Source organism: Poromitra crassiceps (genome assembly GCF_964638095.1).
Source record: "Poromitra crassiceps genome assembly, chromosome: 16".
NCBI lineage: Eukaryota > Metazoa > Chordata > Actinopteri > Beryciformes > Melamphaidae > Poromitra > Poromitra crassiceps.
The window spans coordinates 20,613,977-20,639,577 of record NC_139645.1 but is presented as its reverse complement, the minus strand read 5'-3'; the positions used below and the strand labels follow the sequence as shown (position 1 = coordinate 20,639,577).

General features: G+C 43.2%; 1 protein-coding gene across 1 annotated transcript in view; it reads right to left on the bottom strand.

The window, feature by feature from the left end:
* LOC310791316 (tubulin polymerization-promoting protein family member 3-like) overlaps positions 1-25,601 on the bottom strand; it is a gene marked incomplete at its 3' end in the record, with an annotated part of 516,176 nt that overhangs the window by 396,573 nt on the left and 94,002 nt on the right. The window lies entirely within an intron of this gene.

Here is a 25,601-nt window from a genome sequence, read left to right as displayed (position 1 = left end):
GTATTTAGGAATTGGCCTACTGACCTGAAAGTGTCCTGTATAAATGTCCTGTCATGTTTGAGGATAAGTCAGGTCCAGGAACTTCACACTTGAGCTGTCCAGTGTCCAAAAGTCCTCACCTTTCACTTGTGACAGTGTTGTTCTGTTTTGACTTGAGTTAACTGGTCTCACTTTAATGTAGCTGCTCTATGCAAATGATGTCATTGAACCATTTTAACAAACATTTCAGAAACAAATCACTCTTCATGATGTCAACAGAGCAATGACCTTTGTGCCCTGACATGTGACCTTTGTGCCCTGACATGTGACCTTTGTGCCCTGACATGTGACCTTTGTGCCCTGACATGTGACTGTGGGCCTAAAATGATGAAATTCCCACCCTGTCAGGTGATCAGTGTCACTTGGGTGGAGCTGTGCTGGGGAGGCTCTGCTACAGGCACAATGTGTCGGACATTCCTCCTCTACAACTTTCCTTTAAGGAGAATTCAGTTTTTTTACACCTCGGACTTTATTTCCTGCTTAAAATATGATGTTTTACTCACCCAGAGAACTTTGGGTTCATTCTGATCACCATAGAAGATATTCTGCTCCAAGTAGAGTCCTGGAACTGGCCAAAACGGGTGAAAACGGGGCATACGTAGTACACACTGTAAATAATGTATTTTCTGCAACGTAGCGGTTCATATCCTCATAATATCGTCCATAAATGAATGTGAATCCGTCAATTTTCCTCCGGGCTGCTTCGGGCAGCCTCGGTTTCCTCATCCGGGATCTGTGAATCCAACTCTTTGTGTCATTCATATGAAAACTATTTTAAATAACAATACAGACTCTTTTAGGAAAAGTCAGGTAGCAGCAGCAATGTATTTTTTAATTCAATAAAGTTATTACACATATACATTTCAAAAAGGTCAAAATGACCAATGGTCTTTCTAGTGTTTTAATGGAGGATATGAGTGGAAATCCTTCATATTGAAGGTTCTTAAATGTTCATGTTTCCATCATCAAAGAGAATCTGCTGGTCTGACTTCTTCCCTGTTTATTCCTCCAGGGTGGACAATGCAGTGCCAAGGTCAATACTAGGTGTGAGTAAATGTAAGTGTGTATTTTATTTAGTTTGATTCATAAAAACAAAGCAACACATTCAACTAGTGAGAAGGAAAGTGCATCTACAGCACAGTCTGTGACGTCCATTCATTCACATCCTGTGAGTCAGGAAGATGGCTGACATCATGTGACATCATCAAACTGCTGAGAAATGAACTGTCAATAAATCAACAAACAAACAAACAAACATGTTTATTAGATGAGAAGCTGCTGCTGTAACGAGTCTTGTTGTCTCATCAGATGCCTGTGATCTCACACTGGACCCAAACACAGCAGGCAGACACCTCCTCCTGTCTGAAGACAACAGAAAGGTGACGAGGGTGACAGAGAAGCAGCCATATCCTGATCACCCAGAGAGATTTGACACCGAGACTCAGCTGCTGTGTAGAGATGGTTTGACTGATCGCTGTTACTGGGAGGTGGAGAGGAAAGGAGTGGTTGAGATAGGAGTGACTTACAGAGGAATCAGCAGGAGAGGACGGGGTGTTGACTGTGTGCTTGGATATAATGAAAAGTCCTGGAGTCTGTACTGCTCTGATGGTCGTTACTCTGCCTGGCACAATAACAGAGAAACAGCCATACCTCTCTCCTCCTCCTGTGTCTCTAACAGAGTCGCAGTGTATCTTGACTGGCCTGCTGGCTCTCTGTCCTTCTACAACGTTTCCTCTGACAAACTGATTCACCTCCACACTTTCCACACATCATTCACTGAACCACTTTACCCTGGGTTTGGGTTCTGGTCTAATGGTACCTCAGTGTCTCTGTGTCAGATAGAGGAGTGAGAGTGTGTGTGTATGAGAGCCAAGTCACAATTTAACAATTTAACCTCTTCACCAGAATCACAAATTGCCTTCTTTCTATCTCTCTCTCTCTCTCTCTCTCTCTCTCTCTCTCTCTCTCTCTCTCTCTCTCTCTCTCTCTCTCTCTCTCTCTCTCTCTCTCTCTCTCTATGCAGTCGCGTGCAGTGGGTCACCCCTCCCTCTCTCTCTCCCCCTCTCTCTCTATTGCAGGCGCGCGCTGCATTGCCGCCCTCTCTCTCTCTCTGTCTCTCTCGCTCTCTCTCTCTCTATGCAGGCGCCTACCGCCTTGCCCCTCCCCCTCTCTCTCTCTCTCCCTGCTCGCTCTCTCTCTCTTTCTCTCTCTCTCTCTCTCCCCCTGCTTTATCTCTCTCTCTCTCTTTCTCTCTCCCTGCTCTCTCTCTCTCTCTCTCTCTCTCTCCTCTCTCTCTCTCTCTCTTTCTCTCTCCCTTCTCTCTCTCTCTCCCTGCTCTCTCTCTCTCTCTCTCTCTCTCTCTCTCTCTCTCTCTATGCAGTCGCGTGCTGCGCGTCACCCCTCCTGCTCTGCTCTCCTCTCTGTCTCAAAACTCCTCACATGAACGTCACCTCGCTCTTCTTCAGTGGGTAACGATCACCGTCATCGCTGCCATTTAGGTTCCTCACAGAAGGAAATATGACGCGTCGTCACGCGCAACAACAGAACGAGTCAGCTGTCCACGCGGCGGAGGAGAGCACGCGCTTGCAGGTGCTTCATACTGAGAGGAAATGAATGAGTAGGCGTTATCACTGGAACGTGGCTGTATGGACTGGAAGTCAGTCAGTCTAGAAAACGTTGTGGAGTCTTGGTGTTTATTGATCATTAGTTTTGACGCAGTGAACCAGCAGACAGATGACAACCAACATGATCGATAGTCTACTGTTTTATTTGTGCACGATTTGAGCAATATGTCTGCGTGCGCCACGTGTAATAATACAAACTGTGCAGTTGGAAACCTCAAAGGAGGAAAAACGGCTATTAACTTATAGCCTAATTTAACATCCAAAATGTAAATCCTGCATGGTGTCATATGTCTGTTTTATTGTGAATCATTATTCTATCTGAATATATCTTCTTAGTGACATATTCTTGTTTGTTGTTTAGCATAACACAGACAGTCTCGCTCATTGACGCACGCTTTAAGTTACTTTGTAGACGGACCTGCAGGTGCGACTGGTGCGTTTTTGTCCCGGGACATAGAAAGTAGAGCTGGCTGATATGTTTGAAATCAATGTCATGATAATCATAGAAAGAAGAAGTCATAAGAAAATGACATCACAACAGTAATAATCTAATTCTTGTTTTTCATCAGTTATGATGTGATTGACAGGTTCAAATATTCCCCCCTTTGAATCTTAGTTTTTATTTGATCAATCTCACCCCTCCAAGCTAAACATCAATCTTGTTTTGTACAGGAATAAACGTTAAATGAAAAATTGCTTGGTCTGCATAGTTTTAAACAGTGTTTACTTTAATATGTTATTATTGTTGCCTTTAAACCAGTGTATTGCTCTGTTGTTAAATAAGTTGTGAGTGATCTGATGAAAATCAAGGAAAATGTAACCTGTTGATTTACATTGACAATTAGGCGCTGACACTCTGATTTACCAATTCATGTTAAGGATCTTGAATTATGAAAAATAAAACACAAGAAATTATCGATTTTGAATACAAGTGCAACAACATGACTTCCCATAAAAGTGGCCTAATTATAGGCCTAATGTATTTCTATGTATTTAGTTTATGTTTTTATTTTCCAGTTGATTCCTAATGAGATGAATCATGTCTTTTATATATTTTTTATTGAGTTATTGTTGTCATGTGACAGCGTGGAGAGATCAATAAAAAGAGGGTTGAGCCTATACTCTAAACAATCAGGTGTCCTGAATCTGATTGATATCAAAACACAGCACATCCTCAAGATACAAAAGATACTGTAAAACAAACAAGATAAACAAACAAAACAACACAAACTATAGCGCACTCAGATCCTGCCATCGTAATAATTACTGACACTGCTGTAAAAAGTTGTTGAATCAAACTCTATGAGATTGCCATATTTTTGAGGATCTGCCTTTACTCATAATAAATATTGATCAACCTGAGACTTGAGAGTTCATTCCACCGGTGGACTATTATTACTGAGGGGTTGGATGCTTTCCAGTTTCAATCTATGCACTTCCTAGCTGCCATGTAGACACACATTGTGATATTATCTTAGTCACAGAGTTCCAAAATAAAGTCAATTACATGACCAAACCATATGAAAAAATGTGCCTTTTTTTACAGTGCCAGCAGAGAAATGACATACTGTTCATTCTTTTGGGTATCATAAAGAGTCCCTGGTGAAAAGGCTCCGCCTCTCTAGTTATAGGTTTTCACTCATCACAGCAAGAGACCTGATCATCATGTCAGTCACTCATCATCACAGCAAGAGACCTGATTGTCAGTCATCATCACAGCAGTTAGACTCTCTGCAACAAGGTCTTATTTGAAAACCACAAATGAAACATTTGGATAAAACACCTGTTGCAAAATTTGAAGTAGAATTCTGGTCTGTATCCCATGAGCATTCAAATTCCCCAAAAAGAGCATTTTAATTGTGGTTGTGTATAAACAACTTTTTGTTTCTATCTTAGATTTCTTTAGTTTGCTCTGCCTGAAATCTTTGATTATCTTTTTCATCCATTCACGTTGGAAACAGGAATGTAGGCTACTGTTAAAATCGAAAAATGGAGGCAGAGCAGCAGCAAGTGTAAACCTAACAAGAGTAGAGCTCTTCTACCATCTAGTGGAGGAACACTGCTATTGCAGCCTGTTTCCTGAACCCACGGACTACTATTTGATGTTCACTTAGTCAGAATCAGAATCACTTTTATTGCCACTAATATGCACTATTACCTACAAGGAATCTGTCTTAGTGTAAGTATGCAGTTAAGCGGTCATATCAATATTCAGAGATGAAGAGAAAATATCTACGACACAAAATCACAACATTGCCAGTTTAGTCCAATACAACATAGGAGGAGTGTTAAATACCTGGTTCCCAAGTATGTATACTCCGGGACGATCTCAACTTCCATATCCTGAATGGTGGTATGAGAAATAGCAGGTTGAGTTTTACGGAAATCAATGATCATAACTTTAGTCTTCGAAACATTGATTGACAAGAAGGTGTCGTTACACCAAGATATGAAATCGTCCACTATAGGACTATGCTCAGTCTCATTGTCATTGAAAAAGACTTACGATGACTGAGTCGTCGTCAAACTTCAGGATATGCCTCTTCTCATACTTCCTACTACAGAAGTGAGTGTAGAAGATAAAGAACAGTGAGGAGAGGACACAGCCCTGGGGGGGAACCAGTAGAAGAGAATAGCTTGGAGGATAACACACCCCTGACCCTCACACATTGTGACCTGTCCGTCAGGAAGTCCACAATCCAGCCAATAAGATTTGGGTTCAGATTCAAATGAGAAATAAGTTTCTCTGCAAGGAGATCAGGCTGGATGGTGTTGAATGCAGGCATGTGTTTTTGGGGCCTCCAGATGTTGAACTCAAAGATTGAGTAAGGTTAGAGTAGCATCCTCCACACCTCTACCTGCCTGATAGGCAAACTGGAGAGGATCTAATTGACCTTCGACCTTCGACATCATGGGGATGTCTTCCATTAGTCATCAGAGCTTTCATGGCTGCATGTAAACGGGAATATTGGTGGAATATTCATTTTCATTAACCATAAAAAGCTTAGTAGGAATATCGTCTTCTTTGGAATAAGGATAAAACTGGAATGTTTTGTGCGGGTCTGACGGGCTTCACCAGCAGTACATGAAGGCATCACGCAGCAGTAGTAGGTCTGGCATCAATTCCCTTCTGAAACTAACTAGTCTCAAGAATTTACCCAGAATGGTGAAAAACCACAACTTTGGTCAGCAGAAAAGTATCTCAGAATGCAACATGTCAAACCATAAAGAGGACTTTCAAGTCAGACAGTACAGTACACTGGAGGACAATGTACTGTACAGTACAGTACAGTACAGTACAGTGCAGTACAGTACAGTGGAGGACAATGTACAGTACAGTACAGTACAGTACAGTGGAGGACAGAGATTAGATTAGCACAGATCTTTTTTTTTGCAATTCCATCGCGGGCCACACAGGGGGCGGCCGTATTTTGCCCATGTGTGGTTTAGCATCTATTTACGTCGTATAAATAGTGTCACATAGTGATATGTGACTGATATGTATTGTCAGACACCCCCTTGTTTAATTATAATAGGTCAATTTACATCTTTGCATCAGAGAGTCAAACAGGAAGTAGGAGTGGCTTAGAGATTATAGCCGTGGATTTCAGGTGCGCAGCCCCGTGTTAGTGTGTGTGTGAGACTTTTCTTTTCTAAGCATCTTATGAGCGGAGGCTGCTTGAATCTGGCCTCCACACTACCGACTGGGCTGGCCATACAAGCCGGGCTGTCTAGATGTCATCGCCCTGGCCTGCTAGAAGGTAAACTCTCGACCATATTGGTGGCTTCTTGCTTGATATTTCTGTGCAAAGACGTTCTGTGTTATTGTGCCAGGTTTGGATGGACTAGACACGGGCTTGATCATATTTTGAGAGCCAGAATCTGTCACAATAGCTTATTTTCTGACACACAGTGGCTCATATCCTTATTATATCATAGAGACAATGAGAAAATGTGCACTAGCTCAGCCTGCTGTGTTTGGGTTTTGAGTTAAAAATCATAATTAAAGCTGTAAATTAGCTCCAGGTTGTAAAAAAGAAGAAGATTGGATCCTCCTTTAATGGTGTTATCCAGTGTGGTGAGGGATTTAGTGTGGTGGAAGTGAACCACTTTTATAAGGCACTGTGTGCATGTTGTTATGAATTATTAGCTTTTACTTTACATATTTTACTTTTCCACTTCCCCTCCTCACTTGGTTCACTTCCTTTTTCTCACTTATTTCTTTAGCTTTACACCTCACTGATTACTTATGATGTTCACCTGTTGGTCCCTTCCCTGATTGCCCCACCTGGGTTCCCTCACTCATTATTTAGAGTCTGCACTCCCCTCAATCACTTCCTTGCATGGGGCGGCCAGAGCACAAGCAACACGGGTAAGCCTTATGTTTTATTCTGTTAGTCTTATTCTCTCTTTAGTTATCTTTAATTGTTTACTCTGTTAATATATAAGTTTGTTTATTTATCCTAATTCCTATTACCATTCCTATTCATTTCAGTTTTATTGTTGGTTATACTTTTACTCTTTAGTTGTCCTAATTCATGTGGGTTAGAGTTATGTTTTTCTAATCATGTTTGTTTATTTGTGTTACAGACAAGGCAGCCCATGTGTGTTTCCCCCCCATGTGTTTCCCCTGTCAATCCATCAGAAAATAAATACTGTCAACTTGATTATAAAGAAGTTTCCTGGACAATCATTTCAACCTGCATTCTAACAGATGTACCCATGGCGATAGTCTGCCACCACCACTCAACTTCACACTTTATAATATGGTCCTTCGGAGCCGGATAAGACTATTGCCATGACCTCGCTAGATGGGATTGTTCGACGCTCTAGTCGTGAGACTCGACCCCCAGTCCATCTTGGAGACTACGAAGTAGAGCTTCCAAGGGGAAGGGGTGCTGCCAGCCAAACAGAATGTACGCAGCACTCCAATCAAACACACACACATGGGTTGCCAAATGAAGATGAGCAATGGAGACCAGAGGACATGAATGAGGCTGCTGGGCCTGAGCCGACCAACCAGATGGAGATGTGGAGAGAAGTTTTACACACCATGAGGAGCATACAGCGCATGGTGTCAGCATCAACATCATCTGGCAGTACGTCATCGTCCAGACGGTCAGTCAGAAGCACTCCTCGCTCCGCCTCCATATATCCATCCAACCAAGTGGCACCCCCTAATGCCCAGCCGGTGGTTCATCAAGCACAACCTGCTGTTAGTATCCCGAATGTTCTACCATTACAACAGCTTGCTTCTTGTCCACCACCAGATGTCAGCCGTCATCCAGTGGCAGTGTCCTCTTCTGCCATACTTTCGTCTTCCCTACCCTGCTTACCTCTATCCAACCTGTCCATTCTTGATGCTGCAGTGCCTTCAGCTGGTCTACATAGGCCAATCCTTTGCCTTCCAAACCTGCCACTTGGCAGTTTGCCTGCCGCACCACTAGATGGCAATGTACAGTGTCAACATATTCAGCCCTTGAATGCTCCAGTTGTAAACACTGCCCAGCCTCTAGTGGTTCTTTCTTCCCAGCAGGGGCAGTGTTTCCCTTTAGTGCCTCCATCTTCACCCACTCGATCTTATGGCCACCAACAGAGACATGTGGCACCCCCTACTGGCCGAACACACGTCTACAAGCTGGAAGGCCCTTCTTTCCCAGACTTGACAAGAGAAGATGAGATGCAGTATAGAATGTTACGGATGGCACTTAATAATCTTCTTGACCATAATGAGACAGAACATTTTAAATATCATGTACTCCTTGATCATTTGAAAGTGGACCAAGCCAAGCGACTAGCTCTTGCTTTCTCCTATGCTTCAGACCCTTACACCCAAGCCATTAATGCTCTTGACGAACGCTATGGGCAACCAAGACAACTAGCTTTGAAGGAGCTCAGGAACATCATGGACCTTCCTCCTATCCGAGTAGGAGATGGGCAAGCACTAGATGACTTTTCTCTTCGTGTACAAGCACTTGTTGGTCTGCTTAGCTCCATGAACGACCAAGGACATCCATGAACGACCAAGGACAAGCAGAGCTTTTCTGTGGTTCTCATGTGGATCGCCTCCTTGAAAAGCTACCAGCTGAACATTCCAGTCGCTTTAAACGGTATGCCTACCGCAACCAAGGAGTCATGGATTATGACTTGCCAATGCTCTCATGTTGGCTGCGAACCGAATCCCGATGTCAACCCAGAAAAACGGTTACCATCCCATTTTCCAATCAGCCACGATATCCACATAAGTCTGCACCTGCCATGACAACAATTCTACACGGCACAGACAAACATGACTCAATGTCATCTCCAGAACACTTTTCAAGGTCCAGAACAACCTGTGCATATTGCAGCTCAGACGAACATCATATCAACAGATGCTCTGAGTTCATTGACATGACCAAGGATCAAAAGGTCAATTGGATAAAGGAGAACAAACGTTGTTGGCGCTGTGCACGGGCTCATCAAGCGGCTAAGTGTGACCTGAAGAAAGTCTGCACCTGCAAAGGAAGACATCTAAAAATCCTCTGTCAAATCAATCAAAGACCCAGTAATCCTAATGGCCCTGTGGTGAGGACATTATATCTTGACAGACCAAGTGACTGCGGTGGTGCCCTATTGAAAGTTGTGAAAGTGCTTCTCCACAATGGCAAGCGAACCCTGGAAACGTACGCTGTCCTTGATGATGGTTCTCAGCGTACCATTATTCTGCAGTCAGCTACTCAACGTCTCCACCTGGATGGTAAAGCTGAGAAATTATCACTTAGAACTGTTCGCCAGGATGTTGAGACCCTTGATGGCTTATGTGTTAGTTTCCAGATTTCCCCTGTTGCATACCCTGAAAAGACTTTCACCATCAATCATGCTTTCACTGCAAACCAGTTAGCACTTTCGGACCATACCTACCCCGTGCTATCCCTTCAAAGAAAATACAAGCATCTTCAAGGCATTCCCTTACCATCAATTAACAAAGCCTCACCACTGCTGCTAATCGGCTCTGATCACATCCACCTCATCACTCCTACTGCTCGAGTCAGACTGGGTCCTTATGGGTCACCTGCAGCTGTCAAAACCCGTCTGGGATGGACGCTCCAAGGCCCCATGACAGACTTCCAAACCCAGAATCCTTCAGTGCCTGTCCAATGTCTGTTTACATCCTTCAGTTCCCCAGCAGAAGAACTGCGATACAATGTTGAAAGGCTTTGGAAACTTGATGTTCTACCTATATGCAGTGAAAAGGCAGTCATCAGATCAAGGCAAGATCAGGAAGCCATGGAACTTCTTGAACAGGCCACAGAAAGAGTTAAAGTCAGTGGTGTTAATCGCTATGCCACTCCCCTTCAGAGGCAAGCAGATTCCCCACTCATGGACACTCCTCAGCCAGCAGTGATGTCACAGCTGCATGACATTGTTTCCACTCCTCTTTCTACTCCAGCTGTAGTATCTCTTCCATTGCTAGCTCCAGCTCCAGTACCGCCTACAAGGCCAATCCAAGTGCCCTCTCCATTCCTTGTCCCAGCTAAAAGTTCCACCTCAGTCTCTGAGCCTAACCTAGCCTCACTGTCAACTGTGTCAGGCCCAGCTCCAGACACTTGGCCCAAACTGCAACCTGCTAAACTTGAGGAGGATCAAACGGAGTTCAAAAGGTCATATTTCTGTGGAATCATCAAGGTCGTTCCAAATGCTAACAGTTTCAAGACCTACCAAGATCTTATTGATGCCACTGCCAAATCTCTCTCCAGTCTGACCAGTGGAAACCCTTCTGCAGCAGACTATCTGGAAGCAGAACAGGAAACCCTTCGACAAGCACAGATGGACAGTTTTGGTGAGGACCTACTTTGTCTCAAATCTCAGAAACCACTTCCACCACATAGTCGCTTGCTTTGCTTATCCCCAGAGCTGTGCAGTACTTCTGGACTCATTCATGTTGGAGGTCGATTGCGGCAAAGTCAGCAGCTGGAATCTGAGTCAATCCATCCAATTGTGCTCGACCCAACGCACCCTGTGGTAAAACTGATCATCCAGGACTATGATGACAAGTTGCACCACCCTGGCTCAGAAAGACTCTTTGCTGAGATTCGACGGAAATTCTGGATCTTGAGAGGACGACAAGCAGTACGCCAACATCAACGTAACTGTGTTACATGTCAAAAATGGAGAGCAAAGCCCATCATTCCAAAGATGGCGGATTTGCCTGCTGCTCGCCTCAGGTTACACAAGCCTCCCTTCTACTCCACAGGAATTGACTGTTTTGGACCATACCATGTCAAAATTGGACGCAGATCTGAAAAGAGGTGGGGAATAATATTCAAATGTCTCACAACACAATGTGTACATCTTGAGCTCCTCAATAACATGGATACAGACTCTTTCCTTATGGCTCTTCGACGCTTCACTTCTCGGAGAGGAACGCCATCTGAGATCTTATGTGATCAAGGAACAAACTTCAAAGGAGGAAACAATGAATTGCAGGATGCTTTCAACAATCTTTGCCCCACTCTCCAACAAATGCTGGCAACACGAAAAATCAACTTCCGTTTCAATCCCCCCCAAGCACCCCACTTTGGCGGCATCTGGGAACGAGAGATACGCACGTTAAAGAACTCTCTGAAAACGACCATTGGTGCACAAATGGTCACTGAAGAGGTTTTGAGAACAGTGCTAACGGAAACTGAAGGTATTCTCAATTCAAAGCCCCTTGGCTATGTATCTTCCGATGTTGCAGATGTCGATCCAGTCACCCCAAACCTTCTCATTATGGGACGACATGATGCATCGCTCCCTCTCGTGTCCTACCCCGACTCTGATCTCCTCGGTCGAAGACGCTGGCGCCATGCACAGATCTTGTCTGATCATTTTTGGAAACATTTTACCAAATCTTACTTGCCATCCCTTCAACCAAGGAACAAATGGCAAAAGGACAAACCAGACCTGCAGTTGAACACAATCGTAATGATTGTTGATTCCCAGCTCCCAAGGGCCCTTTGGCCTGTTGGAAAGGTTACCCGCCTCCTGCCGAGTAAAGATGGCCGCATCAGGACCGCCGAAGTTACAGTCCAGGACAAATCCTATACCAGGCCTGTGGCTCACCTGATTCCGCTTCCGGCCCTTCCTGAGGACACGATCTAATTATGGGTTGTCTTCTTCTTTCTTTATATTTCTAATCAGAAATACAGGGGCGGCTGTTATGAATTATTAGCTTTTACTTTACATATTTTACTTTTCCACTTCCCCTCCTCACTTGGTTCACTTCCTTTTTCTCACTTATTTCTTTAGCTTTACACCTCACTGATTACTTATGATGTTCACCTGTTGGTCCCTTCCCTGATTGCCCCACCTGGGTTCCCTCACTCATTATTTAGAGTCTGCACTCCCCTCAATCACTTCCTTGCATGGGGCGGCCAGAGCACAAGCAACACGGGTAAGCCTTATGTTTTATTCTGTTAGTCTTATTCTCTCTTTAGTTATCTTTAATTGTTTACTCTGTTAATATATAAGTTTGTTTATTTATCCTAATTCCTATTACCATTCCTATTCATTTCAGTTTTATTGTTGGTTATACTTTTACTCTTTAGTTGTCCTAATTCATGTGGGTTAGAGTTATGTTTTTCTAATCATGTTTGTTTATTTGTGTTACAGACAAGGCAGCCCATGTGTGTTTCCCCCCCATGTGTTTCCCCTGTCAATCCATCAGAAAATAAATACTGTCAACTTGATTATAAAGAAGTTTCCTGGACAATCATTTCAACCTGCATTCTAACAGATGTACCCATGGCGATAGTCTGCCACCACCACTCAACTTCACACTTTATAATACATGTCACATTCTGATTAGGGGCTGAGGCCCCCTAGAGGTCTGATCCTACAATTGCCCCTGCACTGTAAGCCTGCACCTGATACAACCTGATTAAATGAGAACTTGTCAAATGATGAGGGTACTGAAAGTAATTGCAGTCGAACATAATAGGCAAACTACAGAACTGTTTCTGTGTTTTAGCCAAAGTACTTGTGAACGAATCATTTTTGAAAGTCTGAGTTTCTAGAAAGGGAATCTTTTAAGATTCTAGCAGGGGCATTGGTTTAATGTCACTTTGATTATTCAGTATTGCTCAGCATCTGAAGGAAAAACAAACTTCTCAAAACAAATGAGTGAGATCCTAAAATTCAAAAGTAAAATGAGAGAGAGAGAGAGAGAGAGAGAGAGAGCTCCTGAAAAAAGACTCCCCTTGTATGAGTAAAGGTTTAAACTGATGTAGTGATGACCTCAGCGGCAACACTCAAGTGGAACAGTCAGTGAAGAAAGCTTCAAAAGGTTACACTTCCTGACTGTACTAGCCAGGCAAGGCCTACCCTGCGAAGATCTGGTGACCATCTATACCACCCTGGTCAGGCCTTGTGTGGAATATGGAGGAGTCCTCCTAGTGGGATGCAACAAAAAACAAACAGCACAACTGGAGAGAGTGCAAAGGAGAGCCATCAGAATCATCTCCAGAGGCAACCTGATCCAGCCTCAACTCCCATCCCTACAAAGCAGGAGAGAAGAGGCAGCAATAAAACTGGTCATGGACATGATGAACACACATCACCGACTGCACGACCTGCTCCCACAAGACAGAGCCAGCTGCACTGGCAGGACACTGCACGACCTGCTCCCACAGGACAGAGCCAGCTGCACTGGCAGGACACTGCACGACCTGCTCTCACAGGACAGAGCCAGCTGCACTGGCAGGACACTGCACGACCTGCTCCCACAGGACAGAGCCAGCTGCACTGGCAGGACACTGCACGACCTGCTCCCACAGGACAGAGCCAGCTGCACTGGCAGGACACTGCACGACCTGCTCCCACAGGACAGAGCCAGCTGCACTGGCAGGACACTGCACGACCTGCTCCCACAGGACAGAGCCAGCTGCACTGGCAGGACACTGCACGACCTGCTCCCACAGGACATAGCCAGCTGCACTGGCAGGACACTGCACGACCTGCTCCCACAGGACAGAGCCAGCTGCACTGGCAGGGCACTGCGGAGTGGCAGACAGCTCACGACCTTCTCGGCCAGGACAAACCGCCTGAGAACAGCAACCCCACTGCTGTCAGACTCTTTAACACTCAGTCTTAAGAGACTCTTATGTTTGTGTTTGATGTATTATGTGTTTCAATGTCCTGAAAATGTGACCTGTGATATGTAATATATTTTTATAATCTATTTTCTTGTTTTTAGCTAGATCTGTGATATGAAATCTTTTTTTTTTTACATCTATTTCCTTGTTTTTAGCTAGATCTTAACAGTTCTGTGTGTAAATTTTGCTTTCATTCAGTGAATACTGTGAGCGAGAATCAAATAAACTCAAACTCAAACTCAGTGCTGATTCTCTCTCACTGAGGCCGTTTAGCCACCAGGGGGCAGCATCTGTCTGTCAAACTGCAGAGCACCTTATGATCATTTCTCATTTGTATAATAATAATGCACAGCTTGGTTCAATATAAGTGTGTGTGTGTGTGTGTGTGTGTGTGTGTGTGTGTGTGTGTGTGTGTGTGTGTGTGTGTGTGTGTGTGTGTGTGTGTGTGTGTGTGTGTGTGTGTGTGTGTGTGTGTGTGTGTTGAACACAGAAGTGTTTCTTTTTACTTCTTTATTATTATTACTATTATTATTATTATTTAGTGCTGCAGTCCTTTGTCACCTCGTATGACCAAATGGCAACATATTGGATTACATTTAATTTCATTCCATTAGCCTACTTTTAAGTAATTAAGCCACATTAAACTGTAGTAACTTGATTGTTTTGGGGTAATTTACCACATTATTATTTAATTCCAACTAGTCTATTTCTGGTTCCATCCCAGTGTTTTCCTCGTTGTAGTAGGCTAAGTAGGATAAGAAGACTATTTATTTATTCATCAGGTTCAGCTAAATGTAAACCACATCGAGCTCAATCATTTCCATTCATTTTCATTTGGGCATCTTGTCACGTTTTTCTGACCATAGAGAGTTAGCTTAACTTTAACTTGTTATTTTCACCACAGTATCTCCTTGTGTCCCCCTGCTGCTTGAATTAAAATTAAGTTACAGCTCCCCCACTCAAATGCCACGACAACGCTTCTCCATAGATAGCCAAAGGTACGCCCACTTTCGGGTTAGACATGTGCACCAAGAGATTTCATCCGCTATTTATTTTCCTATAGACATTTCGTTAAATGCTTGTAAAAACATAGTTTTACTTAGTCAAAGCAAACTATTCAGCTATATTTAGAAACAGGAGAGACCATGACATTGCAGTCGGACCAAAACGTAAAAATATAGCAGATTATTATTTTTTTAGTTTTACATTTTTAGCTTTGGTCTGAGTGAACTGTTCTATTGTCTCTCCTGAGCTGAATCGCTTGATTTGACCAAGTAAAACTATGTTTATAAGCATTTTACGACATATCTATGGGAAAATGAATTGCGGATGAAATCTCTTGGTGCGCAGGCCTAACCCAGAAGTGGGCGTGACTTTGGCTCTCTTTACAGGCGGAGCAAACTTGAAAGTGAAAGTATGAAAATGTGTCGCAGTTTTAATTCCATTCAGACAGCGCCATTCAGATCTCCATTTTGAGAGAGCAGAGCAGCAGGAGGGAGACGGTTGAAACATGGTGAGTGTTATTACAACATATAATGTCAAAGTCTCTGACCGAGATCTAACTTCTCTTCACCTGAAATACATTAAGAGATGTTTCTCAAAAGTAATGAACAGATTCCAGTGTCAGTAAATAACACAGAGAGAAGCTGACGTGGGCCTGTAGCCTACTTCAAAGAAGGCCGACCTGACACAGTTTATTATTATTATTGATCCAGTTTTATTCTGGTGTCTTGGTCTGAGACTGAGATGTGCTGTCTGTCAGTCACGTGACTCCTCAACAGTGAATAGAAGAGGGGAAATCTATGGTTTGTTATTGTTGACTTTAGGTTCTAAAGGCAGGGTGGGGCTGACAGGGCCAGTGGATTGAAAAACCTCGCTCCGAGTCTTCCGGCTCTGGGCGGAAAACCGTGCTGTGCACCAGAAAAAACATTCAGCTCAATTCTTGCGTTCCGTTTAGAAAACATGGGCGACACGAGTAACGAGCGTTAGCTAAAAACAAACACTTTGTTTGGTCGTGTTTCTTATTGTTTTCTCTAACTCGTAGCTACTAGCGACTGCCTACTGTTGCATTTCTGTGGGGGAATGAAAACACTGCAGCACAGGCCACCGGAAGACGGGAGCGAGACCAACATTTCTTCTAAGCATTTGACGAATTTGATGGGGACATAAATCGTGGTTGAAATCCCTTGGTTTGTGTGCCTATAAGCAGGAAGGGGGTAAGACTTTGGCTCTTTACATTTAGCCCAGGTCAGGCCACTTTTTAAGGGGGTCTGTAGTCGCCCACCAGGAACCTTTTAGTTACAAAGACATCCTGCATTCTGCTGTATTTTAGTGCAGGTGAAAAACAAACTGAACCAACAACTGCTTAGTTACAATTATAAACCTCAAATAAAACTACATGTCATTAAGGAGGGAAACAACACGAGGACTAATGTTTAATACATTCTTATAAAGAATAGCCTAAATCAGTGAATAAATTACTAATAAAATAAAAAGTGATGTGTGGACATCAGGTCAGTGGCTGCAGGGTGTTGAATGAAGTGTACAGGTGTTAAACTACAGTAAAGTGTCTGAGATGTAAATGATTTATTAGTGGACAAACTAATGACAGCTTCTCTCAGAGTCTCAGATCAAGACAGATATCAAACTGGATTAAATTAAACAGCTGAGTCATGTTGACCTTCTGTTAAATACAAGCTCACATCAACATCTCCACTGTTTGGTTCAGATCATTACATCACAATTATGAGATAATAACAATGATCTACATTAAAAAAAGCAGATCCACCGATTAATACACACTGTTTTTAATTAGACGTGTTTATCGAAAATGAGGTGACACTAACTTACCTGTGTGTGTGTGTGTGTGTGTGTGTGTGTGCGTGTGCGTGTCAGTGTGTGTGCGTGTCAGTGTGTGTGTGTGTCAGTGTTAGACAAGTTACTTCAAGAATGTATTTATACTACATATTACTAGTTACTTTCATTTAAGTTACTTTGCATTATTACTGCATTGTTACATGCCGGCTGGGCTCCTTATGCTCCTTGTGTGTGTGTGTGTGTGTGTGTGTGTACAGTGTTACTGAAGTCCAGAAGATGAGTGTGTTTGAGGAAGAGGAGGGCGGGGCAGAGCCTCCAGCACTCAGCTGTCTGTCTGTGAGAGATCTTCAGCCAGACTCCAGTAATGAACATGAACATGGACCCTCAGACACAAAGTAAGACTGCTTACACTGTAAGCCTGCAGTACCTGATACAACCTGATTACATGACAACATACCATAGCCTGCAGTACCTGATACAACCTGATTACATGACAGCATACCATAGCCTGCAGTACCTGATACAACCTGATTACATGACAACATACCATAGCCTGCAGTACCTGATACAACCTGATTACACGACAGCATACCATAGCCTGCAGTACCTGATACAACCTGATTACATGACAACATACCATAGCCTGCAGTACCTGATACAACCTGATTACATGACAACATACCATAGCCTGCAGTACCTGATACAACCTGATTACATGACAACATACCATAGCCTGCAGTACCTGATACAACCTGATTACATGACAACATACCATAGCCTGCAGTACCTGATACAACCTGATTACATGACAACATACCATAGCCTGCAGTACCTGATACAACCTGATTACATGACAACCATTGATAGTACATATAGATCTGGATAAAGTCAGCGTGACGTCACCCATTGGGTTTTGATAGCAGAAAATGAGGCTTGAATCTCCCGCTTCCTGCTCATCGTTGATTGGTTGAATGGATTAACTTTACACGGAAGTACGGGGAGAGAGGGCTGTTAAAACACTAGTAGAAGAAGAAGGAGGAGGAGGGGGCGGCTGCCCCTAGCGGCTGCCGGGGGAGTTTCCGAATTTGTCTCACAGGCTTGAACGACTGCCATCTTGTTGTTCGCTTCTGTTTGCTAGCTTGCTCGCTGGCTGGCTGGTTGCAGTGGTGAAATGGTCCAGGACAACAAATATAATAACTTTTAGTCCGAAGGTATGGGCGAGTAGGAGTCCAGCCAGCCGACCACCGTTTTGTCCGGGGCCTGGCCAAGAGACCATGGTGTGGTGTGATCCTGGTGCATTGTGCCTGGTGTGAGTCTCCAGCCTGCTAGCTGCTGCTAAGCCTCCACAAGGTAAACTGCTATTATACTTATCTCTGGGCAAACTCTAAAATTTATAACTGAGGTGGATTTGGTCGCGCACTTGGTGCTCTGCTATGTTGGACTCGTTGGACTGTTTGAGTGATGCTCATGTTTGTAAGCTAACGCTAGCTCGATTAGCATCGTGTGCTAACGTGTGAGCACCGTTATAGCCTACTTTAACTGAAATTTGGTGGCGTTATGTTATAGTAATTAATATAACACGGTGTCGTTTGTTTCTTCAAGGGATGGCCGTCGGAGTACCATGGTGGAGCAGGAACAGCACAACAGAACAGAGGCACATTGTCCCTTGGTCAAATTATTTGTGAAAATGAATGCTACGTTTTGATTCCCATGTGCATATTACTGTGAGAATATTGCTGATCATCAGTTGTTCAACCTAAGATATTGCAATAACATAAGCTAAATGCTGACAGATTTGAGACTTTTGATATATTTACTTTGAACCATTTGGTATGTATCTGCCAGTGTGTTTTTGTCAATAAACATTGCCAACAAAGAACCTTGTTGTGTAGGCTATGTGCTAATTAAATCATGTACCCGAATGTACCGCAAATCTCATAGAACAAGCCCATTATAGTTGTCTGGTCAGAGCAGGCAGGTTGTTAATAAGATGTGATATAAAGATATTTGATGTCGAGTGAACCAGCTTCGACCAAATGACCAGGAAGAAGAATGAAGATGGAGAACCAACCGACTGCTTCAAATCAACGAATGATTTATATTTATTGAAATATGGTTAGCTGTAACAATTCGACATAAACAAAGGCTACACCATGCAACATATATTTTGATATCATTCAAACTTAAAGAATGGTTAATTTTCCACCATGGTAGGCTGTACTGCTGTGAAATGGTTACCTATATTTGTATCAAGTGTTGCTTGGTAGATTATCTATATATGCCTAATTTACCAGTAGACATATTAGTGCAAGACCTTAGGCTATGTTGAGTTCTATCGATCTGATAAAGTATGTTTTAAAATAAGGATAACAAATTGCTGAGCTTGGCGGATGCCTCAAGACAAGTATGTATCATTTTTAAATGTCCAATACCATACAGAAAAGCAAATTGAACAAACGACCAACAGCATTCATGTCTGCAAAAACTTGTGATGTTATGTCACGTTGACATATAACCTTATGACGCTTACTGTATAACATGGACAGACCATTTAACGTTAGGCTACTTTACATACCGTTAGATAACGTTAAATGGTCCGCCATGTTATGAGCGTCACGTTACATGTATGCCATCTATACAGTTACGTGTGTCTACTAACATTATTAAAATATCATATTTTCTGATAATTTGCTAAAGTATGACTTGCTATCTGCTAGCCATACTAGCCTTGTTTTGCTAGGTTTTCTTATTCGTGTACTTTCCGCAGACTAGATGCCTTTGCGGCACATTGCTGCCTCTAACGGGCGGAAGTATTACTGTTTCCCAATATCCAAAGTATATCGCCTATTTTCCTCGGAATGGGGCTATAATTAAAAAAACTGGGGCCTTGAGAGCATGAAAAATACTTGAAATTGTTTTTTCAGACCATAAACTCATTTGTAAAGTGTTTATTTAAGACAGAGACCGAGAGAGAAGTTGGCTCGTTTCACATAGAGTTGAATGGACGTTCAGGGATGATGTTACACAAGCTGCGCCCCCCACTGGCCATTTGAGAGTATGGCAACTTCCGCATTGGCCTCAAAAAGAGACTGGCTGTAATGGGGACTGATGACAACATACCATAGCCTGCAGTACCTGATACAACCTGATTACATGACAACATGTCAACTTATTAGGATGCTCAAAGTAATTGCAGCCGAACACAATGATGCAAACTATAGATCTGTTTCTGTGTTTTATCCAAAGTACTTTGAACAAATCATTTTTGAAAATATGAGAAAGGGAAACTTTAAATATTCTAGCAGGGGCATTGGTTCAATGTCACTGTGATTATTCAGAATTGCTCAGCATCTGAAGGAAAAACAAACTTCTCAAAACAAATTAGTGGGAATACTTCTAAAATTCAAAAGGAAAATGCATTAAAAACAGATGACATGAAAGATGACAGCATGAAAATATTTCAATCAGGAGAGACTAGAGACCAGAGAATGAATAAAATAATGTTTATTACAATAGTGAATGAATGATGAATTACAGAAAATGTGATGAGAATGAGGTATTGTTAATAGTCTTTGGCGCTTAGACACCACAGGGAGATATTGAGATAGAGCTGCATCAGCCATGAGCAGCAGCCAGATATATCCCCTGTAGAGTCTAGATACTGGTGGTGGTGATGGTGATGCCTCTCCTTGTGAGACTGATGAGAGTCTTCAGACTGAAGAATCTGATGGGTCTGTGAAGACTGGGTGGAGAAGGGGAGGTGGAGTGTGAGAGACTGTCAGCAGCAAGGTTGAGAGGCTGAATGGACAGAAACAAGCATATTTAATAGCACAACAGCCATGTGATAGGCTTACGATGAGGGGTGAAAAGCAATGTGATAGGCTTACAATGGAGGTGTGTGGGGGTGAGAGGTGATGTGACGCTATGCTATTGGATAATAGAGACCAGGCAGCAAACAGCTGATTATTCAATTGACCTATCGCTAAGCCCCACCCCCCGTCCTCACTCAGACAAACACAAGGCAGACTGACTAGAATAAATGGCAGCCGTCACTGTCAAAGTTATATCCCAAGACGCTCTTCACAACTTTTTGAGCCCTGATATCGTCTAGAAGCCATCAGAAAGTACTTCACTATGCCATGGTATAGTAGCCTACAGCATTTAAAGCTATCTATAAAAAGAAATGCGATACGTGCGTGCGCTTTAGCAAATCTTTAATCAAGCTTTTTAACGGAGGAAGACAGCAGGCGGGGATAACAGACGACTCACATCCAGAATTGACATACACTTAAGGCCCACACGCACAGGGAGCGTCAGATCCCAGCGTTTGGAAGCCCACCCATTGTTTTAAACGGGGGAACACCAAGAGCACCAAGAGCGTTCTGACGCGCGTCAAACTGTCTTGACGCTCGTACTCTCAACCTGTTTCCATTTTGGAGCGTCAAACGAGGTTCCAGCAGCGACCAAAGTGCTCTGCTCCCCCCTCCCTCTCTGCCCACTTCCATCCCCATCTCGTCTCTGTCTCGATAAGTGTTCCTCAAATCCCACGGCAGTTTAAATACAGCAGGCTAAATATGCTACACTGGCAAGACTACAACGTGACAATAATGTTCTAAACACATCGGCTAGAAAAACATAGCCTATCCCTGGATGTCATGATGAGATTAGATTAGAATACATTTGGACAGAATTGCGTCATTTCCCGCTGCAGCGCTGCCTTTTCTCTCTCCTCCTCTGCACGGGAAACAGGTAGGATGATCCAACAGCCTCTATCCCAAGCTTGCCCAGATTGACGTGACGAACACAAAATAGGCTATATTTCCCGCTGCAAAGTCGATCTCTGAGAAGAATACTAGGAATAAATGCATTCAAAACATATCATTTGATCGAGACGAGAGGAGAGAATTGTAGCCTATTTTGTAGCCTACCTTTCCTCTGCAGTAGCAGGCAGCAGCACTGTGCTCCAAACCGCGCCGGAGCTTCTCCCCATGTTTAGAAAGTGATTGAGCAGTTTATTGAGTCATGTCTAGCAGGGTAACTGACCTGATTCTACGGTTATAATCCGCAGTTCATGTTAGGAGAGGCTTATGACCGGGCTCAAAACTATAACAACTTTTTTTAATCGGTCAATTGTGCCTGATTACATATAAATTAGTGGCCATTTCCCCCAAATAGTGATGGTTCTGTCATTCTGTGGTGTAGGCTATACATTTCAGATCTGATGCTTGCAGTGCGCTATAGGGGAAGATCTTGATCAAGATTTGCTCCCTGTGCGTGTGGGCCTTTAGAGTAGCCTCTCCGTGGATATATATGCCGAATTGAAGAGTGGCGCCTGGTAATCTATTTCATGTACCTCTGTATGATCAAGAAACCTTAAATAATGTAGATGTTTTTCATAGCGAGACAACGGCACGCACGCATGGGTGGTGGTGTAGCAGATCAGCAGATCAGCATAGTTTACAGCTTTTAACATCATGTTTTCCTCCTGGATCTTTTCTCTTTAGACTACCTCACATTTATTTGGAGAACGGGATTCATTCCCTCGTTTTAGGGTTTGACTGGTTATAATCACATCAATCAATGTGCCTCCTCTTCACTAGTCTCGCTGGCCAGCCTCTCCTCTCTACCTCTTCACCAACTCCACACGCATAACGTAATGACTGGAAACTCACATAATTCAGCATTTTATTTTGCCGACTTTCTGAATACCAGGATGATTTTATGATACCTTTTGGATCATGGAAGCCAAATGAGGGAGAAAACTCATCTCGCTGTCACCACGATTGCAGATTTAACTCCAAAACAGTAGCATTGTGGATGTGAGTGGATCTACGTTTACTAGTTTAATATTATCAATTGCCTGGCCTCCCAGGATACCTCGTAATGTTGCATTTACCCCCATGCCCATCGTTTAACCATTTTTTCAACTTATAAATGTATAAAACCCCATAACCCCCATTTGGGGGCATGGTGGCTCAGTGGTAGAGCTGTCGCCTCACAGCTAGAAGGTCCTGGGTTCGATTCTCACCTGGGATGCTGTGAACGCTGAAGGAATGCGTGCCCGTCCACATGTCCTTGAGTGGCCACCGCCCGGGTGGGGTCGTCAAAAGGGCCTTTCTGTGTGGAGTTTGCATAAAACCAGAGGAAACTCACGTTTTCTAGTGCTTCTCTATGGAGCTCTAAGCTGAGAATGTCCGAGTGTATTGTAGAGCTGCAAGCGCTGTGATTGGCTCGCCTGCGTTCGGGGCGTGGCTTAGCGATAGGTCAATTGAAGCCTGGAAGTTGACAGGCTATTTTGAGCATGTGAGCAGATTTGAACGGGTGGAGAAATAAGGAGTGAACTGAGGAAGAGCAAAGTGCAGATTATAGTCTTCCTGACTGAACTTCCGTTAGAACTTCATATACATATATAATTAGGAAAATTATTAAATGTATTAAATTATTAAATATCAAACCACTACATGTATTGTTTGTATATAACAAATGAGGAGATCTGGCATCCTGGACACTCATCAAAAGGCCATGTTATCAAAAACTCTTTACTAGAACTAATGATATGTATGAAACATTTGTGTTTCCAGAGGTCAGCACCACAGGCAGAGAGCAGAGTCTCCAGTACCCAGCTGGGTGTCTATGAAGAGTGACTGGTCTAAAGGTCAACCTCCATACTTCAGTAAAGAACCTGGACCTTCAGACACAAGGTGAGAGCACTGTTATACTGTACCCTGTCTGATGACAACATGCTGCATGCCCTTTCTAAACCTGCAGTGAACTCCTGAACAGATCCACACATCACTTGGATGGGCTGTATGTATAGACACAGTTGTCCGTTGTGAGCGTGACCACAGATCTTACAGATCCAAGCCCAAAGTACCGTGTCGTGTCGCTTGCAGAGCGCCTCTTGTTTAGAAGGTATCAGGCTCATGTCCAAAGCATGGACTGACTGAGCGAGCGTGTGGAGGTGTTGATGACGTTAGGTGTGTTGAGGATGGATTGCCTCTGTTATATTGTATATTCTATATATTCCAGACATTACTTTTGTGGGGAGAAATACATTGAAAGCGTGTTGGATATGATAGAATCCCACTTGTAAAATCGCATTTTCAAGCGTTTAAATGTTTTTTTTTGCGCGATGTGCAAACAGGCGCATTTGGCACATCGTTTTCTAACCCTATCGCCAGCATAAAATGCAACAAGAACATTATAGTGTTGCATTGATTAGGCTATATCAGGGGTCAGCAACCTATGGCACGGGTGCCACCTCTGGCACACAAAGGGGTAAGCAGTGGCAGGGCAGCGCACAGTAGCAAGTGTGAAATTTATTTTTTATTGATTTTTGATGTTGAAGTGCCAAATTACCATTTCAGACATTTGCAGTTGCGCGGCACGTTATGTAGGATATTTACGGTAGTGACCCACTCTACTCTGCCTCTGATTGGTTGCAGACAGCAGATGAAAAATAGCAGCGTGGAAGACAGAGAGAGACCGTGCTGTGTATCTTCTAGAATGCTTTCATTTCAATGTCCTGATTTTTGATGGAATAACATTACAGATCTGTTAGAGATTTACATTTTGATTTGTGAGTCATTAATGTTGGTGTGGAACTCTGATTGACAAGCACATTTGAAAGTGACACTTCATATCAAAAAGGCTGCTGATCCGATAGCTATACTGTATATTGGAGAGATCACTTTTGTGGGGAGAACTGAATTGAAAACTAGTCAGATATGACTTGAATGCCACTTGTAAAATCGCCTTTTCCACCGTTTAACGTCACTGCGACCACTATTTGACTGGCCGGCTTTTGGGCGACGTGTAAAAACAGGCGCTCACTTTTTGGCACATCGCCACTCCATGTTGTCACATAAATAATACGTTGAAGGTTTTTTCATGGAGTGGAGAATTGTTTCTGAAATATATCTCTGATGTCGTCTACATTGAAAAATGTAATTAAAAGTCTGTCTCGCATAAACACTGCGATTCCTGCAGCTCAGTACGTCCCACACACGCACTCTCTCTCTCTCTCTCTCTCTCTCTCTCTCTCTCTCTCTCTCTCTCTCTCTCTCTCTCTCTACTCTCTCTGTCTTCTCTCTCTCTCTCTCTCTCTCTCTCTCTCTCTCTACTCTACACCAGAGGATTTTCCTCATGTCGGGGATGCAAACTCATGTATGGTGAAAAAGCGAGAGCGGCTCCACTGAAGCGCTGTGTGTGTCAGACAGGCAGAGATGAGGAGAGAGAGAGAGAGAGAAAACCCAGCAGCAGCCACACCAATTTAAATGCAAAATCCGTTCAATTCAACACTGCTTCACCTGGTCAGAACAAGTAGCCAGATTTGGCGCTAGGTGCATTTTGGAAATAAAGGCGCTAGCCTAGGGGGGTCTGGTAAGTAGCTAAATATAGAGCAGAAAGCGTTAAGTTAGCAACACTGGTCTCGTGCAAAATGTAGGATTGTTTTTCAAGATTCAAGATTCAAGATTTTTATTGTCACTCCATGGTACAAGTATCACGTGTGAAATTCTTGTGCTGTGGACTCCGTTTACAACATAGTACAAATATAACAGGGCATATGAGTGCAAAAACAACAAGAGACACATCAAGCAATAAGGCAGTATAGTGATAAGACCAGTCAGAGACAGTGGCATATTCACTGCACATAGGTGCACATGTCGTGTGCATACTTTAGACGTGCTTAAACATTTTAAATTCTGCGTATTTGACATACAGGTGCAAATAACATATTCCTTATTAAACATACAATTAAACTCGGCATTTTAAATTCGGCGTATTTGACATACAGGTGCAAATAGCATATTCCTTATTAAACATACAATTAAACGTTAGACATACGTAATGGTAGCAGCTACAGTACGGTACAGTGCGGCTACTACACTATTTGTGTATGTTAAGGAGTCTCGTGGCCTGCGGGAAGAAACTGTTCCTCAAGCGATTTGTGCGTGCTTTTGGAACCCTGTATCTTCTCCCTGAGTACTTCTCCTTTTGCAGC